This window comes from Aquarana catesbeiana, linkage group LG09, assembly GCF_042186555.1.
Source record: "Aquarana catesbeiana isolate 2022-GZ linkage group LG09, ASM4218655v1, whole genome shotgun sequence".
NCBI classification, from domain to species: domain Eukaryota; kingdom Metazoa; phylum Chordata; class Amphibia; order Anura; family Ranidae; genus Aquarana; species Aquarana catesbeiana.
The window spans coordinates 287,971,042-287,998,949 of NC_133332.1; the positions used below are offsets into that span (position 1 = coordinate 287,971,042).

General features: G+C 43.5%; 1 protein-coding gene across 7 annotated transcripts in view; it reads left to right on the top strand.

The window, feature by feature from the left end:
- DENND1A (DENN domain containing 1A) overlaps positions 1 to 27,908 on the top strand; it is a 1,561,519-nt gene that overhangs the window by 770,220 nt on the left and 763,391 nt on the right. The window lies entirely within an intron of this gene.

A 27,908-nucleotide genomic window follows, 5' to 3' on the forward strand; every position in this document is an offset into this window, starting at 1 on the left:
CAGAAAGCCTTACCTCACTAATGGGAACGCTAAAGCCATTCTCTGAGGTGGTCTCAACGGTACGTTTTTTCCTGTCTTGTTCTGGGGAGCCCCTGTTATTACGGCTCCTTTTAAATTTACCACGTCCCTTAGATTGTATTTTCGGATTTTGGCTAGAATCAAATTCATTTTTGGACTTAGATACACTATTCATATGGTTAGGTTGTTGTTGCGACATGTACTGCTTATTTTTTTGATGTTTTTTTGGGGGATTGGTATTCCATTTATATGCTCGTCCTTCCGAGAAGGCAGTGTGATCCCTCCAAAATTTTGACTCTTTTTTTCTGCAAGACGCCCCTATTGTAGGCCGACAGGCCATCCCAGAGGTTCGCCTGTAGTTCCAAATAGAGGGCGTGTTGCATAAAAGGTCTTAAAGAAGCTTCTATATTGTCAATTTCCGTGTCCAACAATACCATTTGTTGTATTCTCTGGTAAGGATAGCCATCATTTCCTGGGAGCATGCATTTAAATTAGCCTCCCATTCTCGTTTACATTCAGTACTAATTTGATCCAAATTGGGGAATATTTGGATCCGAAGTCCCAAAGGGTTAATGTTCTCCCTATCATATCTGTCCAAAGTTTTGATGTGCCAAAAGAGTGCAGATTTTTTCTCAAGTGTTCTATTCAATTTATGAAAGAGGGATGAGATCAGGGTTTTGGCTCGATCCCCCTGTTCGAAATCTGTCTCATAGCCTGACATCAGACTAGCCCACTCAACTCCCTGGAAGTTGCTCATATTGACATCAACTCTTATTTCTATCATGCAGGTACCAACAATAAATGAACAAGTAATCCTATGTTCTGAAGCTCATGTTTCAACTCTCATGTGGGGAAGGGGTGTTTAGCCAGTCAAAAATATATTGCAAAGAGAGGGCACAAGGAGAGGAGAAAAGATGCTGCTCACCCCTATGAATAGGTACAAAAAAGAGAGGCGTTTCCCCGGGGAGGGGTTTTTAGGCAGCGTAATAACAGATTGAGTCAATAATGTATGAAAAAATATACGTATTTATTTGTACAGAAATGACATGACATGGAAGTTAAAACAATGAGCTCCAGTGGGAAGTACTTTAAAATTGTGGTTCACCCATTAATCTTTTTTTTTTTTCAAATAACAATTTTTATTATAGTATTTGTGATACAAAAGTACATATTATATGAGAGGTAATAAGAGATAAGAACAAATGGCTCTCATTCCGCCTCTATCTTCTAATTTACTTATAACTGAATAAATCACTGAAGTACTCAAGGTAGAGTAGAAGGATAGTAAAAGAGGGGGGAAAAGAGAAAAGGGAAAAGAGAGGGGAGGGAGAATGTTGTTGTGATTCGTTTACGTGTTCATGGTGGGTCCTCTCGAAGATGCCACAACTCCCATACTCTGTTATGTGCCTCCAGCCTGTCCTGCATTCGGGCTGTCATCTTCTCCATTAACTCCACATCTTTGATTCTAGCGTATAAGGCTTCAGGCGTGGGGGGGAGGGTCTTTTTCCAGTTTAAAGCGATAAGACAACGTGCTGCTGTGAGAATGTGGCGTGTGAGTTTTTTTTGGGTTTTGGGGATTTTTAGTTGTGAGATTCCTAAAAGGAAGAATTTGGGAACCATGGGGATCTGTGTTTCTAATAGACGAGCCAGTAGTTGTTGGACTTTGTCCCAAAATGGGGTAATCAGTGAGCAGTCCCAATATATGTGGAGGAGGGTCCCTCTGTCTTTTTGACATCGCCAGCAGCGATCTGAGCTAGATGGGTATATAGCATGAAGGATATCTGGAGTCATATACCAATAAAGGAGAATTTTGTAGGTATTTTCCTTGTATAGGGTGCAGAGGGAACTTTTTGCTGCCTGTGTCCATATCGTCCGCCATTGCTCGATGGGAAGTTCCTCGTTAAGAGCTTTTTCCCATTTAATCATGTAGATATGTTTACCTTTGATTTCTAGTGGGTAAGCATTCAGTATTTTATAGATATCAGAGATTAACCCCTTTTGGGCCGTGCCCGCCAGGATTAAATTTTCAAAGGGTGATGGGGGGGAGAACTGTAGGTCAGGCGATATGGACATGGCATAGTGACGTATTTGCATGTAACTATAGAAAGCTTGATGTGGTAGATCAAATTTAGTCTGTAGATCAGAATAAGACAATAGTTTGCGGGATCTGGGATCCACCAGGGCTCCATAATGGAAGAGGTTTCGTGATGCCCATGGGTAGGACATCTGGTGGGTAAGACTGTCTGGGATTTTGGGGTTACAGATAAATGATGTTAGGACTGATTTTTCCGAGGCCAGTGTGTGGGAGCGGGATAGTTTGTTCCATAAGCGACGGAGTTGAGTCATAGGTCCCAGTAGCCTCTCAGGAGGGACCTCTGCCCTCGCATTCCATAGTAAGCTGTTTGGGTGGGTCGGGGCTAACCATATTTTTTCGATCTCTGTCCATCTATTGTAGGATCTTTGGGTAAACCATGATGCTATTGCACGAAGTTGGGCCGCTTGATAATATTTGGTAAGATTGGGAAAGGCCAGACCTCCATCTGAGCGCGCCGCCATCATTACTGATTGAGGGATTCTGTGTCTCTTATAGTTCCAGGTAAATTTAAGGAGGTCAGATTGGAGTTTAATTAAATGTTTGTGAGGGACAGGGATAGGCAAAGTCTGAAAGAGGTACAGTAATTTCGGGAGGATCGTCATCTTAATAGATGCAATCCGGCCTAACAGGGAAATATGGTGTTTTTTCCAATTAGTGAGCAGGGTTCTGATGGAACGGAAGAGGGGAGGGAAGTTCTCTTGGTATAAAGTGTTAAACTTTGTGGTGATACGTACTCCTAGGTATTTCAAGGAGGTATCTTTCCAGTGGTAATTGAAGTTGGTCTTTAGGTGTGTCGTTTCCTCATCTGAGATGTTGATTGGAAGGGCTTCTGACTTAAATGTATTAATTTTATAGCCTGAAAGGGCTCCGTATCGATTAAGTTCAGCGTGTAGGTTCGGGAGGGAGATTCTGGGCTGGGTCAGAGTAAGGATCACGTCGTCAGCAAAGAGGGAGATCTTAAACTCTCGACCCCTGACTGAGATTCCTCTTATATTTTGGTTGTTTCGGATGGAAGCCGCCAATGGTTCGACGCACAGTGCAAACAGTAATGGTGATAGTGGGCATCCCTGTCGAGTGCCGTTGGTGATTGAGAAAGTGGACGAGATGGCAAAGGGCGTTCTGACCTGGGCGGAGGGGTTGGAATATAGGTGCTGTATAGCTCTTATGAAGGGTCCTTGGAACCCCGCATGCTGTAGTGTTGCGAACATAAAGGGCCACCCAAGGCGGTCAAAGGCCTTTTCGGCGTCTAGGCTCAGCAGCAAGGATTCGGTTTTCTCCCTATTCGCCACATCTATCAGGTCAATCACCTTTCTGGTGTTATCTCCCGCTTGTCTGAGGGGGACAAAGCCCACTTGGTCTTTATGGATAAGGGATGGGAGGATCATGTTCAAGCGGATTGATAACAGTTTTGTAAAGATTTTAAGGTCTGAGTTCAGCAAGGCGATGGGTCTGTAGTTGGCGCATAGGGTGGGGTCCTTGTCTGGTTTTGGGATTACAGTGATAAATGATCGCTGCATATCAGGTGGGATGGGAGAGTCTCGATAGAAAGCATTAAAAAGTTTGCACATATGTGGTAGTAAGATGGGGAGAAAGGCCTTATAATATTCATAAGGTAATCCATCTGGGCCTGGGGCTTTGTGTGATGGGAGAGATTTAATGGTCTGCTCTATTTCTTCTTCGGTGATCGGCATGTTTAAGGTTGCTAGATCAGGGGTTTGGATTTGTGGGACTCCGCTCTGTGCGAGGTATTGTTGCATATGTTGGTGCAGTTCGGGAGGGAGGGGTTTACTAGGTATGTTTGGATTGTTATAAAGTTCCTGGTAATATTCTGCAAAAGTGTTGATAATGTCTTTGGGGTGGGATATCAGGGAGCCTAGTTTGTTTTTAATCTGGTGTGGTGTGGTCATGTGTGAGTCATCTCGCAGTTTTCTCGCTAGTAGGGAATGAGCTTTATTGCCCTTGTCATAGTATCTTTGTCTAAGTCTAATGATGGCCTTTTCTACTTGTCCCATTGCCAAGTCGCTCAGAATGGTTCGCAAGTGTATGATTTTCCTAAGAAGGGGTAGGGAGGGAGCTTTTTGCAGTTGGCGTTCTAGTGTTCTAAGTTCTTTTTCAGTTTGAATTTTTGTGAGTAGGGCATCTTTTTTCATGGCAGACGATAGTGCTATACACCTGCCTCGGAGTACTGCTTTGTGAGCTTCCCAGAGCGTGGGGGTGGATATATCAGGAGTGTCGTTTTCTGCAAAATAGTGTTTTAAGGTGGATACCAGTTCCATTTGCGATGGGGGATGCTGAAGAAGAAATGTATTTAATTTCCAGTTGTAAGGTCTACGGTTGGGGGATCCTATTTCCAGCCTGAGTAAAATAGGCGCATGGTCAGACCAAGAAATTGGGAGTACCTGTGCCTCTCGTGTATTTCTAAGCGTATGATTATTCACAAAGAAATAATCGATACGTGAGTGTGTCTGGTGAGGGGCTGAATAAAACGTATATTGCCTATCGCCAGGGTGGAGAGCTCTCCAGGCGTCAAAGAGAGCATATCGTCTGGTAAGTTTACGAAAAAGCTTCGAGTCTCGGAGGGCTCGAGCTGGTGTCGCCCTGGGGCTCACCACCTGGCGATCCATGATTGTGGAGTGGGTTAGGTTAAAGTCGCCTCCCACCACTAGCATCCCATGGTCGGATTTAAAGAGGCGATTGAGTACTTTAGATAAAAAGTTGTGTTGTTTAATGTTGGGGGCGTAGAGGGCGCAGAGGGTAATTGCTTGTTGTTGCCAGTGTCCCTGAAGGATAACAAAGTGACCGTGTGGGTCACTATAATGAGTTGTACAGGTGAAGGGGGATCCGGTTTTGATGAGGATTGCAACCCCTGCTCTTTTGTGTGGGCCTGAGGAGTGGTATATTTGGGAATATTGTTTAGAGGCGAATGCAAATGAACCCCCCTTGTCAAAATGTGTCTCTTGGACCAAGATAATGTCTGCTCCTGAATGTTTGAACTCCCTCAACGCTAAGTGTCTCTTTTTATTGGAGTTAAGGCCGTGTACGTTTAAGGATAGGATCTTAGCCATGGTGTGTAAGTGGGTGAGAATGCCTTACCTGATGTGGTGGAGTAGTTTTGGCAGTTGTGTGACAACGGTAAAGATTCTTCGAGAGGAGGACCATTCAGATTCTGCCGCTTGTGGGATGAGTCATACGGTGATGGAGAGGTGGATGAGAGAAGGAAAAGTGAGAGAGAGGGTGAAAAGAAGAGGAGGTGATTAATACATGGTAAACATTTACAATTTCGTATAACTGATATCTCTTGACCTTGAGAGGCTAAAGGGCCTAGGTCGATGCGGGATTCCAGGGATCCTCCCGACAAAGGTCCATGGGGGCCCGTCGGTTGGATGCAATGGAGCCCAAAATTGGTCATATAAAACATAAACTGAAAAAAAACTATCACTGCTAACACTTAACCAAGAGGGGGGTGACTAGGAATGGGATTTCCTATTCTCTCGAGTCTCTACTGAGACCTGCCCATTTTGTAGACTAAAATATAAGATTAGGGCGCAAAGAGGGGGGGACTAAATATGCTATATTGTCCAGGGCCAGATTACCAGCAGTAACTGATGGAAGAACTGTCCATCAAAAGTGATTTAAAGCATGAATACTACCACTAGAGTCAGCCGTTCTTATGCTTGGTGCTCTTGCGAGGTGTTTCTCTGTTCCGAGATCTATTCGAAGAGGGCACCTTCTGCCATGTTGTGGGCGGTGTTGGCGGAGTGGTAACAAGATCCCAATCTGGGAGTCGAGGAACGGAGATTCCGATGGTGTCACAGAAGGTTTCTATGTCCTCTGGGTATCTTAAGACAGCAGATTTGCCTTGGGTTTTAGCTGTGAGGCTGAATGGGAATCCCCAACGGTAAGTGATGTTTTCATCTTGGAGGATTCGCAGCAATGGTTGAAGAAGTCTTCGTTTTTGTAATGTGATCCATGAGAGATCTGGGTATAGCTGTACCTGGGCATCTTTATAGGTCACTTTGCGAGCTAATCGGGCTTGTCTCATGATGTCTTCCTTCAGGGGATAAGAGTTAATCCTGCAGATGATGTCCCTCGGTTGTGAGGTGGAGCTCTTGGGGCGCAGGGCTCTGTGAGCTCTATCCATTTCTATAAAGTTGGTGATAGGTTCACCCAAAAGATTGTTAAACACGTCTTGTAGTGTATGTTGAATGTCCTCTGGACCTTCGACTTCTGGTATCCCCCTCACCCGTATGTTGTTTCTTCGTCCCCTATTATCTAGGTCTTCCACATGTCGTTGCATATCTCTCAACATAGTATGGTGGTCTGCTCCTTGGAGTTGGGTTCTGTGGACTGCCAGCTTAGTTTCCTGTATTTCTTCCTCAGCCATTTCCACTCTGTCTGCTAAGTGTTTGAGGCCTGATTGAAGCACTTGTATTTCTGAGCGACATGTGGATTTTACATCTTCTATCAATTGTCTAAAGTCCTCTTTGGTGGGGATCGCCTGTAGATATGTGTGCCATTGTGGAGGTATCAGTTGGGTGTGGACTGGTACCGGGTTTCCCTGCTCTGAGGTTGTGCGAGGTGGTAGGGGATCTGTGGTCAGATGCGCAGATCTGGGTGGGGAGTCCCATGGTTCACTCCAGGATGGAGTTTGGCCGTGCGGAGGGGTCCTTGTTGTGGCCATCCTCTGGGGGTGATGGTCAAGTGTACCCACTTTCTCAGCGTAAGTGGTCTGCGGTACTGTTCGTTCCGTGGGTGAGCTGCTTCCCTGTGATAAGGCTAATCTTTGTGTTTTTGAGGGCGGTGATTCAGAATCCCTGTGGATGGAGGGCGTTGGGCTCGGGGCGGGCTCTGGTGGGATCCGAGTAGCCGGGTACATGGGGTCTGGTAGGGCCGGAAGGTCCGCAGAGAAGTCTGAGGGGGTTGGTGAGCATGGCCCTGTGTCCTGAATGCATGGATCTGAGGCCGTTCTCAGCAGGCGAGGGAACGCCTCTGAGCATTGAGTGTATTGCTGTGAGGGGAGGCTTATCATGGCGCCCTGTAAGGCCTGTGGTGCTGCCTCATGGGAGGTGGATTCGGGGTAAGGACTCACCGATCCCATCGGAGGAGGCTCAGCTGCACTGTCCGTCCGGGCTGGATCGCGATCCAGGAGCGGCTTGTGAGGCGATGGAGGGATCCGTGCAGAGCCGCGGGAGTAGGCCGCAGGGGTGTCCGGCGCCATCTTGGCTGGTCCGGAGAGAGGCATGTCCGTCGGCGGGAAATAGGACCTGAGGTCCGTGGAGGTTCCTGGCGGGGGTAAGGATGATCCCCTGGCTGCTGCGGATCTGGTGGTCCTGGATCTGCCCATGAGAGATCAGCGGAGCGTCCCCTGTGCGCTATGTTATCACGGGCTGGGAGAGAGCAGGTGAATTAGGCTGCCATCCAGAGCGGCTTCCGGTCATGCCCCTCCACCCATTAATCTTATTAATTTGTTTTATACATAATGGGCGTTCCACTTAGTTTGTCTCTTTAATTTCATCACAGGTGTGGCCGGCCTTTAAGCCGGCTTTCTGACCTGGCAGGTGGTGCTTTGTAGTGTGACCTCTCGTAAGTTGCATCACTGGTTTGCTGCCCTGGTTTTGGCTGCTGTGGCGGTAGAGGTGCCTGGAGCTCCCCCTTTGGGGAAGAGGAAAATGTAATCTTTTTTTAAAAGGGATCTCCATGTGGAAGGCTTCTTTCTTTTCTTGCTGGACATACATTGTTGGGTAACTATATTACATTTATGTATTGTATATTCATTCTATTATACATAAGTAAGATTTCTATATGTATACCAATCTTATATATATTTTCCAGCAGACTGACCCTCTGAAGAAGACCCTTAGTGTATAGGTTGAAACGCGTCAGGTTTAATGTTCATATTATCAACATTTTTGTTGTTATGGATTTATGTCTGCAAATGTATGTTTAGCTTAACCACAATTTTAAAGTACTTCCCACTGGAACTCATTGTTTTAACTTCCATGTCATGTCATTTTTGTACAAATAAATACGTATATTTTGTCATACATTATTGACTCAATCTGTTATTACGCTGCCTAAAAACCCCACCCCGGGGAAACTCCTCTTTTTTCTTCGTAGTAATGAGCCCTGCAGATAACGTCACGAGGGGTGTCTGAGGAGAGGTTGCAGGGTCGGAGGGCCCTGTGCATGCGGTCAATTTTCAGAGGGTGGTCAGCGGCCTGACCCAACAAGCCATTGAAGATACCCCGGATGGAAGGGAGAAGATCCTCATCTCCAGTCGCCTTAGGCAATCCTGTGATGCGAATATTCTTTCGCCTGTTGCAATTCTCCTGATCCTCGATTTTGTATAGGGCCATCCTGTGAGCTATGGTAAGGGTGCGAGTGGATGACTGCAGGTGTCTAATGGCCACCGCGTGGTGATCCAGGTGCTGCTCTGTCTCCTTTACTGTTCTAATACGTGAGAGAGGTCAGATCGTACAGCGGAAACCTCCTTTCTGATGGCTCGCCCTAGGCTCAAGTTCCGTTTTGGTGGGTAAGTCACTCACCGAGGCCGCGACCCCCGAATGTCTGGACGTGCTCTCTTCCCCCTCTGTGCCGGCTGACGAACCAGAGCTCACGTCACGAGGCGAACGGCCTAGGCCATCCATGTCCGCTAGGTCTTCTGGTTCCACGGCAAGGAAAAGTTTTATCGAGCCAGTCGAAGGACCTTTTTTAGATAGGGATTTGCCAGATCTCTTCCGCATCTTTTGCAGGTGTGGAATGATAGCAAAAGGCAAATCAAGTGCTATAAATGTGCTGTCGGTGTCAGAACTCGGGAGAGATGCTACCTCACTGCTGCATGTCGAAACCACGCCCCCTAGCCACCCAGGTTTAACCTTCACTCGTTTATATTTGGGGCTCACTGGAATGCACTGGCTAATACTTTTATTTACAGCTCCTTGAAAAATTATTCATACCCCTTGAAATTTTCCCCATTTTGTTATGTTACAGCCAAAAACGTAGATGTATTTAGTTGTAGATGTATTGGGACTTTATGTGATAGACCAACACAAAGTGGCACATAATTGTGAAGTGGAAGGAAAATGATAAATAGTTTTCAAAAATTTTCACAAATAAATATGTGTAAAGTGTGGCATGCATTTGTATTCAGCCCCCTGAGTCAATACTTTGTAGAACTGCAATTAACGCTGCAAGTCTTTTTGGGTATGTCTCTACCAGTTTTGCACAGCTAGAGAGTGACATTTTTGCCCATTCGTCTTGGCAAAATAGCTCAAGCTCTGTCAGATTGGATGGAGAGCATCTGTGAACAGTAATTTTTAAGTCTTGCCACAAATTCTCGATTGGAGTTAGGTCACAACTTTGACTGGGCTATTCTAACACATAAACATTCTTTGATCTAAACTATTCCATTGAAGCTTTGGTTGTATGTTTAGGGTCATTGTCCTGCTGGAAGGTGAACCTCTGCCCCAGTCTCAAGCCTTTTGCAGACTCGAACAGGTTTTCTTCTAAGATTGCCCTGTATTTGGCTCCATCCATCTTCCCATCAACTCTGACAAGCTTCCCTGTCCCTGCTGAAGAAAAGCATCCCCACAACATAAGGCTGCCACCACCATAAAAGTTAGATTATGGTCTTATCTGACCAGAGCACCTTCTTCCATATGTTTGCTGTGTCCCACACATGGCTTCTCACAAACTACAAACAAGATTTCTTATGGCTTTCTTTCAACAATAGCTTTCTTCTTGCCACTTTTCCATAAAGGCCTGATTTGTGGAGTGTACGACTAATAGTTGTCCCGTGGACAGATTCTCCCACCTGAGCTTTGGATCTCTGCAGCTCCTCCAAAGTTACCATGGGCCTCTTGGCTTCTTTGATTAATGCTCTCCTTGCCCAGTCTATCAGTATATGTGGATGGCCATGTCTTGGTAGGTTTGCAGTTGTGCTGTACTCTTTACATTTTGGGATGATGGATTGAACAGTGCTACCTGAGATATTCAAAGCTTGGGATATTTTTTATAACCTAACCCTGCTTTAATATGGTCCTGCATGACATTTGCTTCAAAACAAATATCTGAGGAAACTAAATATGTCCATATTATGGCTGTGCTATTATAATTTTGGAAGTTATAAAACGTGCTGAAGTTTTAGAACTATACTAAACTGTCTGCACTCTGTGGATTGAGCTATTTATGACAGGGATCTGTTGGTTCTCTGGATTGAGAGGGTGACATTTTTATTAGGTTTTCGAGCCTTAAATTGTTGATTGGGTAATGAAAAAGTCTGTGTGTCTGATCACTGGACTGATAAGGTCCTGGCCTCAGTCACCGGTTTGTGTATTGGATAACTGAAAGAAAAAGGTAGGTCACTGGTGTGCCCTTCACAAGACAACATGGCTGAGGTGAGCTGAGACATGACAAAATGGCTGCTACGCACACAGCTATGCGTTAGCCCAGTACACATGACTGTTTTGCTTATTGCTACTGATATTGATTTTTCTTGAGGTAAAATTTTTGTAATATCCGCCAGAGAACAAAAAATAACAAGAAAAGAAAACCAAACTAGGTTATTCAACAACTTGGAACAGTCAAGCAATCTGATTTGCATAGAACAGGTTACGGGATTCATCCTGTAAGTGTAGAGGGGGCAAAACTAGTTCTCAATTCAGCCGAGCAACGGTTGATTATTGAGCCCATTTGCGGGTAGTTTGAAAGGCACCAGGGGATAGTGATCCTGAGAAAGGCAATATTCAAGTAGAAGTGCCGTAAAAGGAACAAGTATGTTGAAGACAGATGTCTACTTGCCCCTCCTATTGTGGCGATTATTATTGCGTCTGTCCTGGAGGGGTTCAGGGTCTGCAGCTTCTCCAGTCACAGGCAAGTGTCGCCATTTTCTGAGGAGCTCCATACCTTTTTCAAGTGATGTGATTGCGTGTGATTTATTATGCATTTCCAGCAATAATTTGGCCGGGAATCCCCATTTCTAAAGGATCTTGTGGTTACACAGGATTTTAATAATAGGAATTAAATTATGCCTCGCCGTCAAGGTAGCTTGTGACAGATGAGCATTGAGTGTGATTCCCACAAACGGGTCCGGGAGTGTAGGGTGCTCTCTGGCGTATCGCATTAGCTGGTCTTTCACATAGTAAAAGTGGATCTTTGCTATAACAGTAAGTTTTCTCGGTCCTTCTCTTTCTTTGCGTTTATTCATCATGGCCGCTGTGTTCCCCTCAATCTCCCCTTTCTTTTGGTACTATTTGTGGCTGTGTGGGCTTGCTGTGAGCCGCTGTAAGTCGTCCCTTGTGGAAGAGCTCTCTCCTCACACCACCATCCCCATGATATTGATTTTTAATTGGAAATAAGCTCATTTTTATTTACTTAAACCTGGTGAGGAAATCTCTTGTACACTGTTGACCTACTGTCAGCTTACATTAGTTGTTGGCATAGAAAGTTGAATCACAAAGCGTTGTTTCCCCAAAGAGAGTGTAGACCAGAGGTGCCCAACCTTTTGATGAGCGAGGGCCACTTTAGCAACTTGGTAACAGGTTGGGGGCCACAATGAGCGTAACGGACGGATGGCAGGTTTGTGTCCACTCTGCATATGTAGAGCAGACACAGACGCAGCCCGCTCTACCCTAATGGTCCTCTGATCTGCCCAGACAGAAGGGGACAGATCCCCTTCTGTTTTTTTAAGCAGATCGAATTGCAGATAGGCTGGTGTAAGCAGACACGAGTCTGTTTACATCTGCCACTCTATAGAGGTGAATGATGGAGGGTCCGATTGGGTCCGACTGAAAAACAGACAGGCAGACCCGATCAGACCAATCCTGTCAAAGGGGCCTAAGGCTGCTTTCACACTGATGCACAGCGGTTTACCTGCATCTCAACTGACCTGGATCCTCACTTCTTCCTCAGGATTCCTGCAGCTGGTTGCTGCTGTCCCCCAGCTGGTTATAACTGGTGGCTACTGCTGACTGTCCTCCAGGGCTGGTACTGCTGTTGGGTACTGCGGACAGGTGCTGGTACTGCTGTTGGTTACTGTCTGCTGGTACTGCTGGCAGATACCGCTGGTTGGTACTGGTGGCGCGTACTGATACTGCTGGCGGGTACTGGTGGCTGGTACTGCTGGTGAGTACTGATACTGCTGGCTGGTACTGGTACTGCTGGCGGGTACTGGTACTGCTGGCTGGTACTGCTGGTGGGTACTGGTACTGCTGGCAGATATTGCTGGTGGGTACTGCTGGCTGGTACTGGTACAGCTGGTGGATACTAGTACTGCTGTTGGGTACTGATACTGCTGGCGGGTACTGGTACTGCTGACTGGTACTGCTGGTGGGTACAGGTACTGCTGGCTGGTACTGGTACTACTGGCTGGTACTGCTGGTGGGTACTGATACTGCTTGCGGGTACTGCTGGCTGATACTGGTACTGCTTGCTCTGGCACTGCCGGCTGCTGTCCGGGATCGCGGGTTCTGTCACACATTAGTGTAACAGAAGCATGCAGCTGCAGTAGAGAGCAGAGCAGAGTACATTTGGTATCACTCCGCCTGTGAAGGAGTCGGCGCTATACAGGAAACATCGGCTCTGCTTCCTCTAGCGGCGGCTGCATTCTTCGTGCTGATGTTCGGAAATGGCGGGTCTGGAACCCGCAATTTGGGCTTGCTGACCCGCCATCTCAGAGCAAGACGTGGTGGGCCACATCGGAGGGCACCGCAGGCCACATGTGGCCCATGGGCCAGCGGTTGGGCACCCCTGGTTTAGACACTCTGGATACCCCCTAAACACAGTGTCTGACTGTCCAACAGCTTGTTCAGCCTTCATTCCCATGTTTCATTGTCCGTTTGAAGGCATTTGGACACTTTAGTTTAGTCCTGAGCATAGGTATATCTTGTTTCTGTTTAATTTAGTCCAGGGACAAACTGAAAGGTAACTTTACATGTCCTTCAAGATAGGCATAACCATTTGACACAGAAGACACACATAGAGAAGCAGTCTTAAAATAAATCATGACTTAGATGAACCTAGCCTAAGAATTACCATGATGACTTTATTTTTTTTAGTAGACAAGTTAAAGAAACCTGGATACACATAACCTTTCTTACAAGGAATCCACATGCCTCTCAACCCTAGAGTCACTCCTTGCTAAACATGCAATGCTTAATTAGCTGTACTAATTGGATCTGAACAATATTCTTTGTCAAATTCATTTAACAGGGTCTCTACAGAGCAATTGTTTACCTGTGGCTGGTCATCTGACATATACCATACATCCTGTTCTCTTTAGGCATTATTTCATAAGCAATATATAATTATCATGTTATGATAACTTAAGGTATAATTTTATGCAATGTTATTGGTCTGGGCTGACCCGTCAAGCAGCATAAATTGTTCCAAGAGTTACTCTGCCATTAGGTTAAGTGCATTATCCTCCTGTAGGAAACACATTTTTTTTAAAGGAATTATCTCCAAGTGTTAAATCTCATAGATTACCCTCCAGATTTTACAGTAATTTTGTAAACAATGCATCCTGTAGAGTAGAATTGGGTTTTCATAGGTTGGTACCCTTTACCCTAGCACAATGCACATAACCATTGCTAACAAATACCCCCCTTGCTCAGAGCAATTACTTTTTTTTTTATTTTAGAGAAGGTCTTATCATGGTAGCAAGGGCCTTCATGCTTATACTACGCTTTTTGTTTATGTAAACTTGCGGAAATGGGGGGACTTTAAAGGTACAAGTACACACAAATACATTATAAAATCATCATTTATTTTACATCCATAAATTTCATCTGCTAAAACTGATGAATTCAACAGACACATATATCACATTTCATGTTAAAATTGATGCTTCCACTCAACATGTTTAGCCAATTTTATACACAGCTTCTTCAGGAGTATATGCATCAATCTGTTACAGTTTCATCAGATACTATCTGTAGTTTCATTGGTAGTTGATACCCATACAGAAATGATCTAGACCAGTGTTTCTTGACTCCAGTCCTCAAGGCACCCCAACAGGTCATGTTTTCAGGCTTACCATTATTTTGCACAGGTGATTTGATCACATGAAAACATGACCTGTTGGGGCGCCTTGAGGACTGGAGTTGAGAAACAATGATCTAGACAACTGAATAAACAGCCACAGAGGGGATAAAAGATCCAAGAAGGAATCCTAAATTCCAAGGAGAACCTCGGGAGCAAGTTGAGACTTTGTTTAATATTTGTCTGGATTATCCAACACCCATAAGGTATGAGGATCCACAGACTGGGTTTGTATCATCTGTCTGTTTGCTTCCTTGTGGCTCCAGCAAAGCTCATGTCCACACTTCTACCTGGATGTGATGTTTGTAGACTACTGCCATGTACAGAGGGTGCAGTCTGCAGAGTTTAGTACAACCCTAATTTCAAAAAAGTTGGGACACTGTTTAAAAAAAAAGAAAAAAAACTAAATGATTTGTGAATGTCATAAACCCAAATCTTAGAAAAATTGAGAGAGGGCAACAATAAGCTGGAAAAGTAAGACTACTGAGTCGCTTTACAAGCGCTATAGCACTAAAAACAGCGCCTGTAAAGCGCCTCTCCTGTCACTCCAGTCCACTCCCGAGTGCTTTTACATTGAAACGGTGCACTGGCAGGACGCTAAAAAAAGTCCTGCAAGCAGCATCTTTGAGGTCCTTTAGGAGCGGTGTGTACACCGCTCCTAAAACGCCCTTGCCCATTGCAATCAATGGGCAGCGCCGCTGCAGCGGTGCTTTTTGGGTGCTTTTAACCCTTTTTCACCCATTAGCAGGGGTTAAATGCAGCCCGATGGTGGCCGAAAAGTGCTGCAAAAACCAAGCTAAAGCGCCGCTAAAAATAGCGGCACTTTACAGCCGACACCCTCCCGCCTCAGTGTGACAGTGCCCTAAGTGGTACTACCAAGGAAAAGCTGGAAGAACATTTTGCAACTAATTAGGTTAATTAGCAACAGGTCAGCATCTTAGAGAGTATGAGTGTCTCAGCAGTAAGATGGGCAGAGGTTCACCAATCTGTGAAAAGCTGCATCTAAAAATTGTCAGATTCAGAAAAAAAAAGTAAAATTGCACAGGCTTTAAATACATTATCTACCGTACATAATATCAAAAGATTCTGAAAAGCTGGAGAAATCTCTGTGTGCAAAGGAAAAGGCTGAAATGCAATATTGGATGCCCGTGATCTTTGGGCCCTCAGGTAGCACTGCATTAAAAGCAGGAATTTTGGGCATTACTGCACGAGCTCAGGAATACTTCCAAAAATCACTGTCTGTGAACACAGTTTGCTGTGCCATCCAAAAATGCGAAGAAGATCTGACCATGATCCAGAAACACTACCATCTTCTCTGGGCCAAAGCTCATTTAAAATGTTCTGTTGCAAATTGGAACACTGTTCTGTGGTCAGACAAATCTAAATTTTACATTCTTTTTGGAAACCATGGGCACCACATCCTCTGAAAGAAAGAGGAATAGGACCTCCCAGCTTGTTACCAGTGCTCAGTTCAAAGCCTATATAAAGAAAATAATTCAATCAGCACAAAAATGACATGCTAATCAGATAACCAATGCAGCTAGCACAAAAAGATCATCACATAATCCCAATAGAGTATTGCAAAAATAAGGAGCAGCACATACACAATTAATAAAAAACAGTCCAATAAAAGTCCAAAAGAAAGATGAAGACGACTAAGGATCCCAGTAAACACCAAGAGACTTTCACGTGACAGGCACAATTCAGAAAACAATGGTGACAGACCCTTCACCTCCAAAGCACTCACTTCGCTCACTTCTATTAATGGACCACTGAACTAACAAATGGTTAAACGCACAGGTCCTAAATCAGGGTAAAGAATTCCGTTAAAGCCAGGAACTCCGCTCAATTTTCCCAGGGCATAAAAATAGGACAAGAAATAATCTAAGTGCTCACTGCTATACTCATAAAAGCAGCTTTATTAAGACTTAAAATGTTACTCACAAACATCATCATGATATGCGCATTGTCAGATATCAACACAGCGGTGTGTGAGAAGCAGGTCAGCAGGGGGTGGCGTCAGTGCGTGGCCCCTCCCCCGCACGTGTTACGTTCCCAGAACTTCGTCAGTGGGGAGGAGTCCGCCCTGGGAAAATCGAGTGGAGTTCCTGGCTTTAATCAGGTTCTTTACCCTGATTTGGGACCTGTGCATTGACTATTTGTTAGTTCAGTGGTCCATTAATAGAGGTGAGCCTGTTATGTGGAAGTCTTGGTGTTTGCTGGGATCCTTAGTCCTCTTCATCTTTATTTTGGACTTTTACTGCACTGTTTTTTATTAATTGTTTATGCGCTGCACCTTATTTTGCAAATCAGTTCAAAGCCTGCATCTCTGATGGTATGGGAGTACATTAGTGTGCATGGAATGGGCAGCTTGCACATCTGGAAAGGATAAAACACAGAATTGTAAAATAATTTCCTGCGGACCTAGCTTTTCAGGAATCTCTACTTGAAAATATAAGTACATTTTTTAAGGGAAAATGATACTGAAACATTCCCATTTGTTCCTGGCAGATCCATCAGGTAAAGGTCAATTTTATAGTCCTAGGTGCAAAAAAATAAATAACATTTGCCCTGCAGGCAGCACTCCTAAAACAGATAATTAGCCTATTTAAATAGAGTTTAGCTAGCACCATCTTTAGGGTGCCTTTCACACTAGCAGACCGATCTGGTCTGCTGGTCAATTGTTCTCTATGAAACGGCGGATGTCAGCGGATATGTGCCCGCTGTCACCCGCCGGCATCTTATTCGATTGGGCCCGCTAAAAATAGAGGGATGGGGATACGTTCACCATCCATCCGATGGATCAGATGAAAATCAGATGGAAACAGACCTGCAGTCCGTTTCCATGCGACCGCCCCATAGAGAACAGTGGGCTGTACCTGTCATGCACCTGCTCTGAGGGAGATCAGTGGAGAGATCCCCTGCTGAGCTTGCGGATCCACTTGGGCGGTTTCTGCCCTGTGTGAAAGGGGCCTTAGATCTGACTGAACTAAGGTCTGATGATCTGCTATATATTGGAGTGAAACAAGCTCGTAATCAGTTGGACAAAGATTTGAATAAAACAGTAGGAAAGAATGATGAACTAGAATGTATCTTCTCTGGTCATTGTGTCCACTTTTATATCACATCCGACCAGAGGATTTATAGAAAAAAATTAGACATTGATGAATATCTATTTGAAAAAAGTTTTTCCTTTTTTTTTTAAAAAAATACTGTTCTCCTAATGCAGGATATCATAAAGTGCATAGAAAAGAAAAATATATATATGTATGTAAAAGGGGGAGACAGCTCCAAACATACCAGTTCACATAAAATGGGAAAAATTCAAACTACAAAAATTAACAGAAGTTCCTCATAGGCCTGGTTCACATATATGCAGTATCCTTTTGATCCAGTTCTGCAGTGGTTTTGACAGCGCGTTTTTGACAAGTTTCTCATGTGTTTTGCATTTCCTTATGCTTTTTTTTTTTTTTTTTTCAAAGGTGAGATGTTTTTGTTATATCAAAGATTAAAAACCATAAAATGCATAAATAAATGCACTACATGCATTTCTGCAGCGTGTCCATTGACATCTATTGAACCAAAAACGCACAGTGTTCCTTTAGAAAAGTCCCTGGCCCTTTCCAAAAAAAATGCAACACTAAAAAATATATAGATGTGAATGTGCCCCATAAGAAACCATGTTAAATGGACTGTAGTGCAATTCTGCAAAATGCACAAAAAATGCATAGGTGTGAATTAGGCCTAGGAGCATCGCTCAAATTAAAAAAAGGCTGCAAGGAAACACTGTAGCTTTACCTTCTGTTGTGGCCTGAATCACACAATATATGCACTATAGCAAACACATCAGGATAAGTTCCCAGTAAGGCTGCCTTCACACATGGGCGGCTGAATTGCAGGCAGAATCTCTGTGATTCTGCCTGCAATTTCAAAAAGCCCAGGTGTGAATGACAAATGGCACAACCAACATTTCAGAGGCCATTCATTTTAATGACACCTAAAAACGTAGTGCTGTTCTACTGCGATAAATCGTGCCAAACTGCATCACGTGAAGCTTGTGACCTAAAAAAAGTTCAGGAGCTTCTTTTGGGGCTTCATGCTTCACGCAATGTGGTTTGCCGTGATTTATCGCGGCAGAACCACACCACGTATCACATATTTAGGTGCCATCTTAAATGTGCGTTGTGCAATTTGTCATTCACACATGGGCGACGCAGCTTAAGGCTCCATTCACACTTGTGAGACTGGCCATGCAACTTTGGACATCAAACTTGTCATTCCTTATGTTTTTCAATAATAACCGTTCGTATATATGTGCGACTTAAAGTTGCAGCAACTTCAAAGTAGTTCATGTACTACTTTGGTCCGATCTTTATGCAGCTTGAGGGCCTTAGACTCAGAAGTTGCATGAAAGTCATACCTGAATGTTATACAATGCAACTTGTGTGCAACAGTTGTCTATTATCACTGGTTAAAGCCAGAAGTGCAACTTTGGAGTTGTACAAGAGGGAAGGGAGCCTAAGATTTGGCACCTCTCAGTCAACTCCAGACCAGTTCTGTTGTTAAGAGAAAAGAAGGAAAGGCTACCTTTTTCTCAGCAACATACCTGTATCTACTTGTAAATATGGGACAACATACAAGGAAAGGCTCGTCTTCTAGTAATGCTAGACATGAACTCCACAGCAGTCCTCACACAATATATAAGCAGATAGAGCTCTTCTGTGTAATTCCAAAATCCAGCCTATATACTCTTAAAAACCTCTTTAACCACACCCCCTTCCTGCCCAAGCCATTTTTCAGCTTTCTGCGCTGTCACATTTTGAATAACAATTGCATGGTCATGCTACACTGTACCCAAACACATTTTTTATCATTTTCTTCACACAAATAGAGCTTTCTTTTGGTGGTATTTAATCACTGCTGGGTTTTTTATTTAAAAAATAAATAAATAAAAAGCCAGCAGTGATTAAATACCACCAAAAGAAAGCTCTACAGAAAGTATTCAGTCCCCCTTAAATTTTTCACTCTTTGTTATAGTGCAGCCATTTGCTAAAATCATTTAAGTTCATTTTTTTCCTCATTAATGTACACACAGCACCCCATATTGACAGAAAAACACAGAATTGTTGACATTTTTGCAGATTTATTAAAATAGAAAAACTGAAATATCACATGGTCCTAAGTATTCAGACCCTTTGCTCAGTATTTAGTAGAAGTACCCTTTTGATCTAATACAGCCATGAGTCTTTTTGGGAAAGATGCAACAAGTTTTTCACACCTGGATTTGGGGATCCTCTGCCATTCCTCCTTGCAGATCCTCTCCAGTTCTGTCAGGTTGGATGGTATTTTTAGGTCTCTCCAGAGATGCTCAATTGGGTTTAAGTCAGGGCTCTGGCTGGGCCATTCAAGAACAGTCACAGAGTTGTTGTGAAGCCACTCCTTCATTATTTTAGCTGTGTGCTTAGGGTCATTGTCTTGTTGGAAGGTAAACCTTCGGCCCAGTCTGAGGTCCTGAGCACTCTGGAGAAGGTTTTCGTCCAGGATATCCCTGTACTTGGCCACATTCATCTTTCCCTTGATTGCAAACAGTCATCCTGTCCCTGCAGCTGAATAACTCCCCCACAGCATGATGCTGCCACCACCATGCTTCACTGTTGGGACTGTATTGGACAGGTGATGAGCAGTGCCTGGTTTTCTCCACACATACCGCTTAGAATTAAGGCCAAAAAGTTCTATCCTGGTCTCATCAGACCAAAGAATCTTATTTCTCACCATCTTGGAGTCCTTCAGGTGTTTTTTTTAGCAAACTCCATGTGGGCTTTCATGTGTCTGCACCGAAGAGAGGCTTCTGTCCGGCCACTCTGCCATAAAGCCCCGACTGGTGGAGGGCTGCAGTGATGGTTGACTTTCTATAACTTTCTCCCATCTCCCGACTGCATCTCTGGAGCTCAGCCACAGTGATCTTTTGGTTCTTCTTTACCTCTCTCACCAAGGCTCTTCTCCCCAGATAGCTCAGTTTGGCCGGATGGCCAGCTCTAGGAAGGGTTCTGGTCGTCCCAGACATCTTCCATTAAAGGATTATGGAGGCCACTGTGCTCTTAGGAACCTTAAGTGCAGCAGAAATTTTTTGTAACCTTGGCCAGATCTGTGCCTTGCCACAATGCTGTCTCTGAGCTCTTCAGGCAGTTTCTTTGACCTCATGATTCTCATTTGCTCTGACATGCACTGTGAGCTGTAAGGTCTTATATAGACAGGTGTGCGGCTTTCCTAATCAAGTCCAATCAGTATAATCAAACACAGCTGGACTCAAATGAAGGTGTAGAACCATCTCAAGGATGATCAGAAGAAATGGACAGTACCCAAGTTAAATATATGAGTGTCACAGCAAACGGTCTGAATACTTGGGGCCATGTGATATTTCAGTTTTTCTTTTTTAATAAATCTGCAAAAATGTCAACAATTCTGTGTTTTTCTGTCAATATGGGGTGCTGTGTGTACATTAATGAGGAAAAAAATGAACTTAAATGATTTTAGCAAATGGCTGCACTACATGTCTGAGAATAATTTATCAGTCCCTGCTCAGAATCTATAGTATATAACTATAACTTTCTGGGAAGAAAACCCAGCCTTAGTGGTTGTAATGGCAGAAGTTTTTTTTTAAATCTTAGTGCATTCTATGCATTAAGATATAAAACCTTCTGTGTGCCGCAACTCCCCTAATACTTACCTAAGCCCCATCACGATCCAGCGATGTGCATGAGTGCCTCGGCCATCCAAAATTCTCCCTCCTGATTGGCTGAGACACATCAGTGGCGCCTGCTGCTCTCAATCAAAGGCAGTTAGCCAATGAGGAGAGAGAGGGGGTGGGGCCGAACTGCGGCTCTGTGTCTGAATGGGGACACACAGCTGCAGGTCAGCTCGGGTGCCCCAACAGCTAGCTGTTTGCTCTTGGGGGCACTCGTCAAAAGAGAGGGGCCAGGAGTGCTGCCATGGGACCCGAGAAGAGTTGGATCTGGGCTGCTCTGTGCAAAACCTTTGCACAGAGCATGTATGACATGTTTGTTATTTTTACCTAAAGAAAATGAGACTTTACAGTCACTTTGCTGGACTTTTGTTTTTGGAATGTGTTTCTTATCCCTGCGCGGGAATACTTTTTTTGCTGTACACACTGACCAATAAACAGGAAGCCCTTTAACCTTACATGTGGCTGGAATTACCTCTCAGTGAGTTCTCAGCTTGAAGCTGAACCCCACAATATATATATCTCTAGAGAGAGAGAGAGAGCTTTATAGCTGTTGGTCGAATGCTGGTATTCCAGCAGGACCGTTCAACAGAAGCTGGCTTAACACTCTGCTTCAATTGAACTGAGAAGGGTACACACGAATCAAAATTATCCTTGGATTTTGCTAAACCGGCCAAATTTCAATCTGTGTGTAGCTTAAGAATGAAGACAAGGACATCAAAAAGAATAGAGAAAAATTGCACTTATAATTATATCACAATGACTAAATGGTTAGCACTTCTGCCTGACAGCACTAGGGTCATCAGTTTCATCACTTGCCTTCCAGAAGATTTACCCCCCTTCATGACCAGGCCATTTTTTACAATACAGCACTGCATTACTTTAAAGGAGTTGTATGCCCGCTTGGTGATTTTTACCTACCGGTAAGCCTATAATAAGGCTTACTGGTAGGTAAATATAATCTCTCCTAAAACTGCACAGTTTAGGAGATATGGACCCTGCACGCAGCCGCTGATGTCAGCGGTGCATGCGCTCTGCAGCTCCGACGTGTCCTGCCGGAACGTAGGGCTCCCATGCACATGCATGGGACTGACATAATCACAGCTTCAGCCACTCACAGCGTCAAAGCCAGCTATCCTGGAAGAAGCGCCGAGGGAACATGTTAGCTTCCTCAGCGGTGACCAGGTGCTGCTGCAGGACTTCGTTCTAAGGTAAGTATTTCATAATGTGCTAGTATGCGATGCATACAAGCACATTATGCTTTTGTCTTGCATGGGTTTTTTTGCGGTTTACTACCGCTTTAACTGACAATCGCGCAGTCATGCGACACTGTACCCAAATAAAATTTGTCCTTTTTTCACACAAATAGAGCTTGCTCTTGGTGTTTTTTTTTCCCTTTAAACAAAAAAAAAAAAAGACCAACGATTTTGAAAAAAAAAAATATATATATATATTTAAAGGTAAAATATATTTTACCTTTCTGCTATTAAATGGATCCAATAAAAAAAATTAAAAAATCAAATGTCTTCATCAGTTTAGGCCAATATGTATTCTGCTTCATGTTTTTGCTAAAAAAAAAAAAAAAAAAAAATCCCAATAAGGGTATATTGATTGGTTTACACAAATGTTATAGCGTCTAGAAACTATGGGATATTTTTATATCTAGTAATGGAGGCGATCAGCGACTTATAGGGGGATTGCGATATTGTGGCGGACAGATCTGACACTAACTGACACAATTTTTGGGGACCAGTGACACTAACACAGTGATCGGTGCTAAAAAATATGCACTGTCATTGTACTAATGACACTGGCTGAGAAGGCGTTAACTTTAGGGGCAGTCAAAGGGTTAAATGTGTCCCTAGCCAGTGCTTGTGTACTATGGGGGAGGTGCTTTTACTAAGGGAAGTCATAGATCCGTGTTCCTGCTTTGCAGGAACACAGGATCAATACCTTTCCTACTGACAGAACGGAAATCTGCCTTGTTTATATAGGCAGATCGGCATTCTGCCTGTGTACTGAACAATCGGCGGGTGCTGGCGGACATCAAGTCTGGGCTCCCGCTGTGTGTGATCACAGTGGGAGCATGCCGGCACGCCCCAGACCCGGAAGTGTCAGATCACATACTATGTACATCTCTGCCACAGTATATCTACGGTGGGCGGTCCACAAGTGGTTATCATTTGCATGTTCCCCCCTGGGTTTCCTCCAAGTAGTCTGCTTTTCTCCCACACTTTGAAGGCATGTGTACCCTACATATGAATGTGCATTTTGAACTTTAGATTGTAAGCTTCTTGAGCGCAGGGATTGACATGAATGTACAATACACACTAACAGAACTGAACACTGACAGGTAAAGTAAATAACATTGATTATCTGGATACAATAGTTACATAGTCAGGTTGTAAAAAGACAAGTCCATCCAGTTCAACCAATGGGGAACAAAAAGCATACAAGCCCATATACACAATCCTAAGGAAGGCAAAAAACCCCAGCAAAGCATGATCCAATTTGCTCCAGCAGGAGAAAACATTTCTTCCTGATCCCCCGAGAGTCAATCGGACATTCCCTGTATCAACTTTACCTATAAATGTTAGTACCCAGTTATATTATGTACGTTTAGGAAAGAATCCAGGCCTTTTTTTTAAAGGGGTTGTAAAGGTAAAAATTTTTTCACCTTAATGCATTCTATGCATTAAGGTGAAAAAACTTTTGACAGTACCGCCGCCCCCAGGCCCCCCGTTTTACTTACCTGACGCCTCGAATCTTCGCTGCTCGTCCTCGTCAGCTTCATTGCAGCTCAGCCTGGTCGCTGATTGGCTGCAGTGGATGGATTGAAAGCAGCGCAGCCATTGGCTAGCGCTGCTGTCAATCACATCCGATGACGCGGCGCGCCGGGGGGCGGGGCCGAGTGATACAGCGAGCGGCTATAGCCGCCGGCTGTATCACGGGAGCGCGCCCGCAAGCACTCACCACCGTGCGAGGGAGCTCGCATGAAGGTGGTAAATGCTTGCGGGGAGGAGCTGAAACAGCCGCCGAGGGACCCCAGAAGACCAGGTTCGGGGCCACTCTGTGCAGAACGAGCTGCACAGTGAAGGTAAGTATAACATGTTTGTTATTTAAAAAAAAAAAAAAAAAATAACTTTACAACCCCTTTAAGCAAGCTACTGAGCTGGCCAGAACCAGCTCCTGAGTGAGTCTATTCCACATTTTCACAGCTCTTCCTGTGAAGAAACCTTTCTGTATATGTGGATTAAATCTCTTTTCCTCCAGGCGTAAAGCGTGCCCCTTTGTCCTCTGTGATGACCTTACAGTGAATAACTCAACACCAAGTTCACTATATGGACCATTTATGTATTTATACATGTTGATCAAATTCCCTCTTAAAGTAGAGCTTCACCCAAAAAGGGAAGCTCCACTTATCTGCTTCCTGTGAGTATCAGAAGTGGCCTACAAATAATGTAAGAAGGTGGCCTGGTCTGATGAATCACCTTTTCTTTTTCATTGTGTGGATGGAGGCTGGGTGCGTGTGTGTCCCTTACCTGGGAAAGAGATGGCATTAGAATGCAATATGGGAAGAAAGCATGTCGGCAGAGGCAGTGTGGTGCTGTGGGTAATGCTCTGCTGGAAAACCTCGGGTCCTGCCATTCATGTGGGTGTTACTTTGACTAACCCCACCTACCTAAACATTATTGCTGACCAAGTACACCCCTTGATGGCATTGTTATTCCTTGATGGCAGTGGTCTCTTTCAGCAGGATAATGTACCCTGCCCCACTGCAAAAATGGTTCAAGAATGGTTTGAGGAACACAACAACAAGTTTAAAGTGTTGACCTGGCCTCCAAATTCTCCAGATCTCAATCCATCAAGCATCTGGGGAATGAATTGGGGGAAAAAAGTCCAATCCATGATGTCCCTACCTTGCAATTTACAGGACTTAAAGGATCTGCTACTGATTGCTTGGTGCCAAATACAACAGCATACCTTTAGAGGTCTAGTGGTGTCCATACCTCGACAGGCCAGGGCTGTTTTGGTGGCAAAGGGGGGACCTCCTCAATATTAGGTGAGTCATCATAATGTTATGGCTAATTGGTGTACATGTAAAGTGCTGCATAAATTGTTGGCGCTATATAAACAGTTTTAACCCTTTTGCTTCCAGGTTTATACTACATGCCATCAATGAAAGTGACTGATTAAGCCTATATATAATTCAGCTGTTCTATTAGGATTTTTCTGACATTTACTCAGTTGCCTCTTGCAGCAAAAACCATTGTCTTGCAAATCATCAAAGGGATCTCATTGTTGGAAGGTATAAGTCAGAAGAAGGGTACACAAAAGGCATTAGATATAACACAGTAGACAGTCATCAAGTGTAGAAAATACTGCACAAGACTGACTTAACCAAGAACTGGATGTTCCTCAAAAATTGATGAAAATGTATGTAACAACGATCTTCCATATTCTTCATATGTCTGGGTTGTGGGGTAGGATGGCAAGACAGAAGTCTTTTCTTACATAAAAAAAGCTTGGCTGCATTTTGCAAAAACCTATATCAAGTCTGCCAAAAGCAATTGTAAAAATGTGTTATGGTCTAATAATCCCAAGCTTGAACTTTTTGGTCATAACTCCAAAATGCATGTTTGGCACAAATTAAACACTGCACTTCACAGATAAAACACCATACCCACAGTGAATCATGGTGGGGGCAGCATCATTTTGTGGTGCTGTTTTTCTTCAGCTGGAAGTGGGGCTTTCATTAAGGTGGAGGGACTAATGAACAGTTCCAAATATCAGTCAATTTTGGCACACAACCTTCTGGCCTCTGCTTTACAGCTGACGATAAAGAGGAACTTCACCTTTTAGCATGATAGTAACAAAAGAATGGCTTCAGCAGAAGAAACTCAAAGTTTTGGAATGGCCCAGCCAGTGTCCGGACCTGAATCCAATTGAAAATTTGTGCAGTGACCTGAAGAGGGCTGTGCACAGGCAACCAAGAGATTTGGAGCACTTAGGAAGAGGAATACAAGGAATTACAAGGAAGAGTGGGGAAAGATTCCCAAGCAAGATGCGCCATACTGATAGACTTCTACCTTAAAAAGACTGAATGGTGTCATAAAATCAAAAGATTTTTCAACATAGTATTAGTTTAAGGGTGTGCATATTTATGCAACCACATTAAAGTACGTTTTTTTCCACCTTTTAAAGATTTACGTTTGTTTTTAATTGAATTCTACAGATTGTAAGGTATTAAAGGTGGATAAAATTCAGAAGTGATTTATCTTGGCAAGATTTTTTGTTTACATTTCAAAAACCTGGCATTTTTACAGGGGTGTTGTAGACTTTCTTTATGAAATGCATCTGTACATTTGTACTGGGATTCTGTACCACCTGGCAAGAAGTTTATAATTATTTCTATGGTGGTAATAATAAAAGAAACATGAGCCAATGTTAATGTTTTTTTACTCTGTAGCGATTTTCTGTGAGAGCAACCTTTCTCATTCATCAATGTATACTGTAGAATTTACAGAGTTCAGAAACAACACCGTTGTATACATTCTTACATGGGAAGCAGCATTCTTAGTGAGAATAGCCACTCCAGTAGGTTGTGGTTGTCCATTGATCTCGAAGGTTTGTGTAATTCATTTTAAAAGTTCTGTGTTTGGTTCAGTATCCAGATCCAAATGTCTAAAATTGAAGAGCCCCTGCTGTCCCTGACCTTTTGCAAAAGTATACCGGGGTTTACCTTGCAGTATGTAATATAGTCTTAGGTATCCTTATGCATGCCAGCAAGGGAGGGAGCTCATTTGTCATCTTTGTTTGCTTTTGATTAAATCCAATCCAGTGAAAGCTCCAAACGTCCAAGTAAATTTAATGATAAAATTAATTTATAGTAGAATAATAATCTCATTGGCACTTTTATTGGTTTGCATGTATGTAGATTCTCAGCTCTGGGTACTTTCCCTATTCCTGAGGATATATATATATATATATTTTTTTTTGTGGAGAACATTAGGCATTGTACATATTGACATGAAAATGAGGGATGCACATTCAAGATGCCCAGCACGTCACCCTCTAAGATACTGGGTCAGTGTGAGTTTTTGTTGTGAAAGTTTGCAGGAAATGGTGCCTGCAGCATGCGTTTAGGTCCTACCTGACACTACAAAGCCTGTTCATGTCTATTACTTCCCCCAGCAGGACATTTTAAAGTTGTGTGGAATAGGCATTATAGTCGCACAATTTTCTACACGTTTTCCCATCTACTGCCTTATGTCCAAGACCTAACTGCTTGTGTGGTTTTTATGTGGTCTATTTAATGCCTGTAGTATGTTTTAATATTTGAAATGAAAAACTACAGAGCATACAAATCTTGGTCAACCAGGTAAAAGAGTGGAGTTTAAATTTGATTGTGTAACTGTTCATCAAAATGTGTCTCTCTGTGGACTACCTTGTGCAGCAATGAACATGAGATCCCATTTGTCGACAGCAAATTTCAGCATGTGTGACATTCTAATTAAACACATTATACTTTTCTGTCCATCTTTTGATCTCACATAAAGATCCAAATGTTGCTGTTAATTACATTTCTCAGAATTGACTTACATTAAGCAGCAGCATGTTGGAGACATTATTAAAGAACTGGTTTCTGTCCCACTATTTTGGCTGCTCTCTATTGCACCCAACCCACATACATTGGTTTAGACTCCCTGAGACTTAGCTTATGGGGCTGGTTTTTAATACCTAGAAAAGTATATTACTTATACAAGCCAGAATCCACCTGAAGCAGGGTACAGGCAGAAATGTGTTTGTAACTGATTTATTGCTTTAAAGTATAAATAAACCCAATGACTGAAATCTCATATAGGCCTAAACTTTTCAATATAATTACAAATATTTATCAACTTAAGCTTTTATTGAAATGATGGTGATTTGCCATGAAAGGCTTTGCCAGGCACTTCCTGCAATGCTCTGTCCCTGCTTCCTAATTGTACTTCTGCTGATGGACATTTCAAT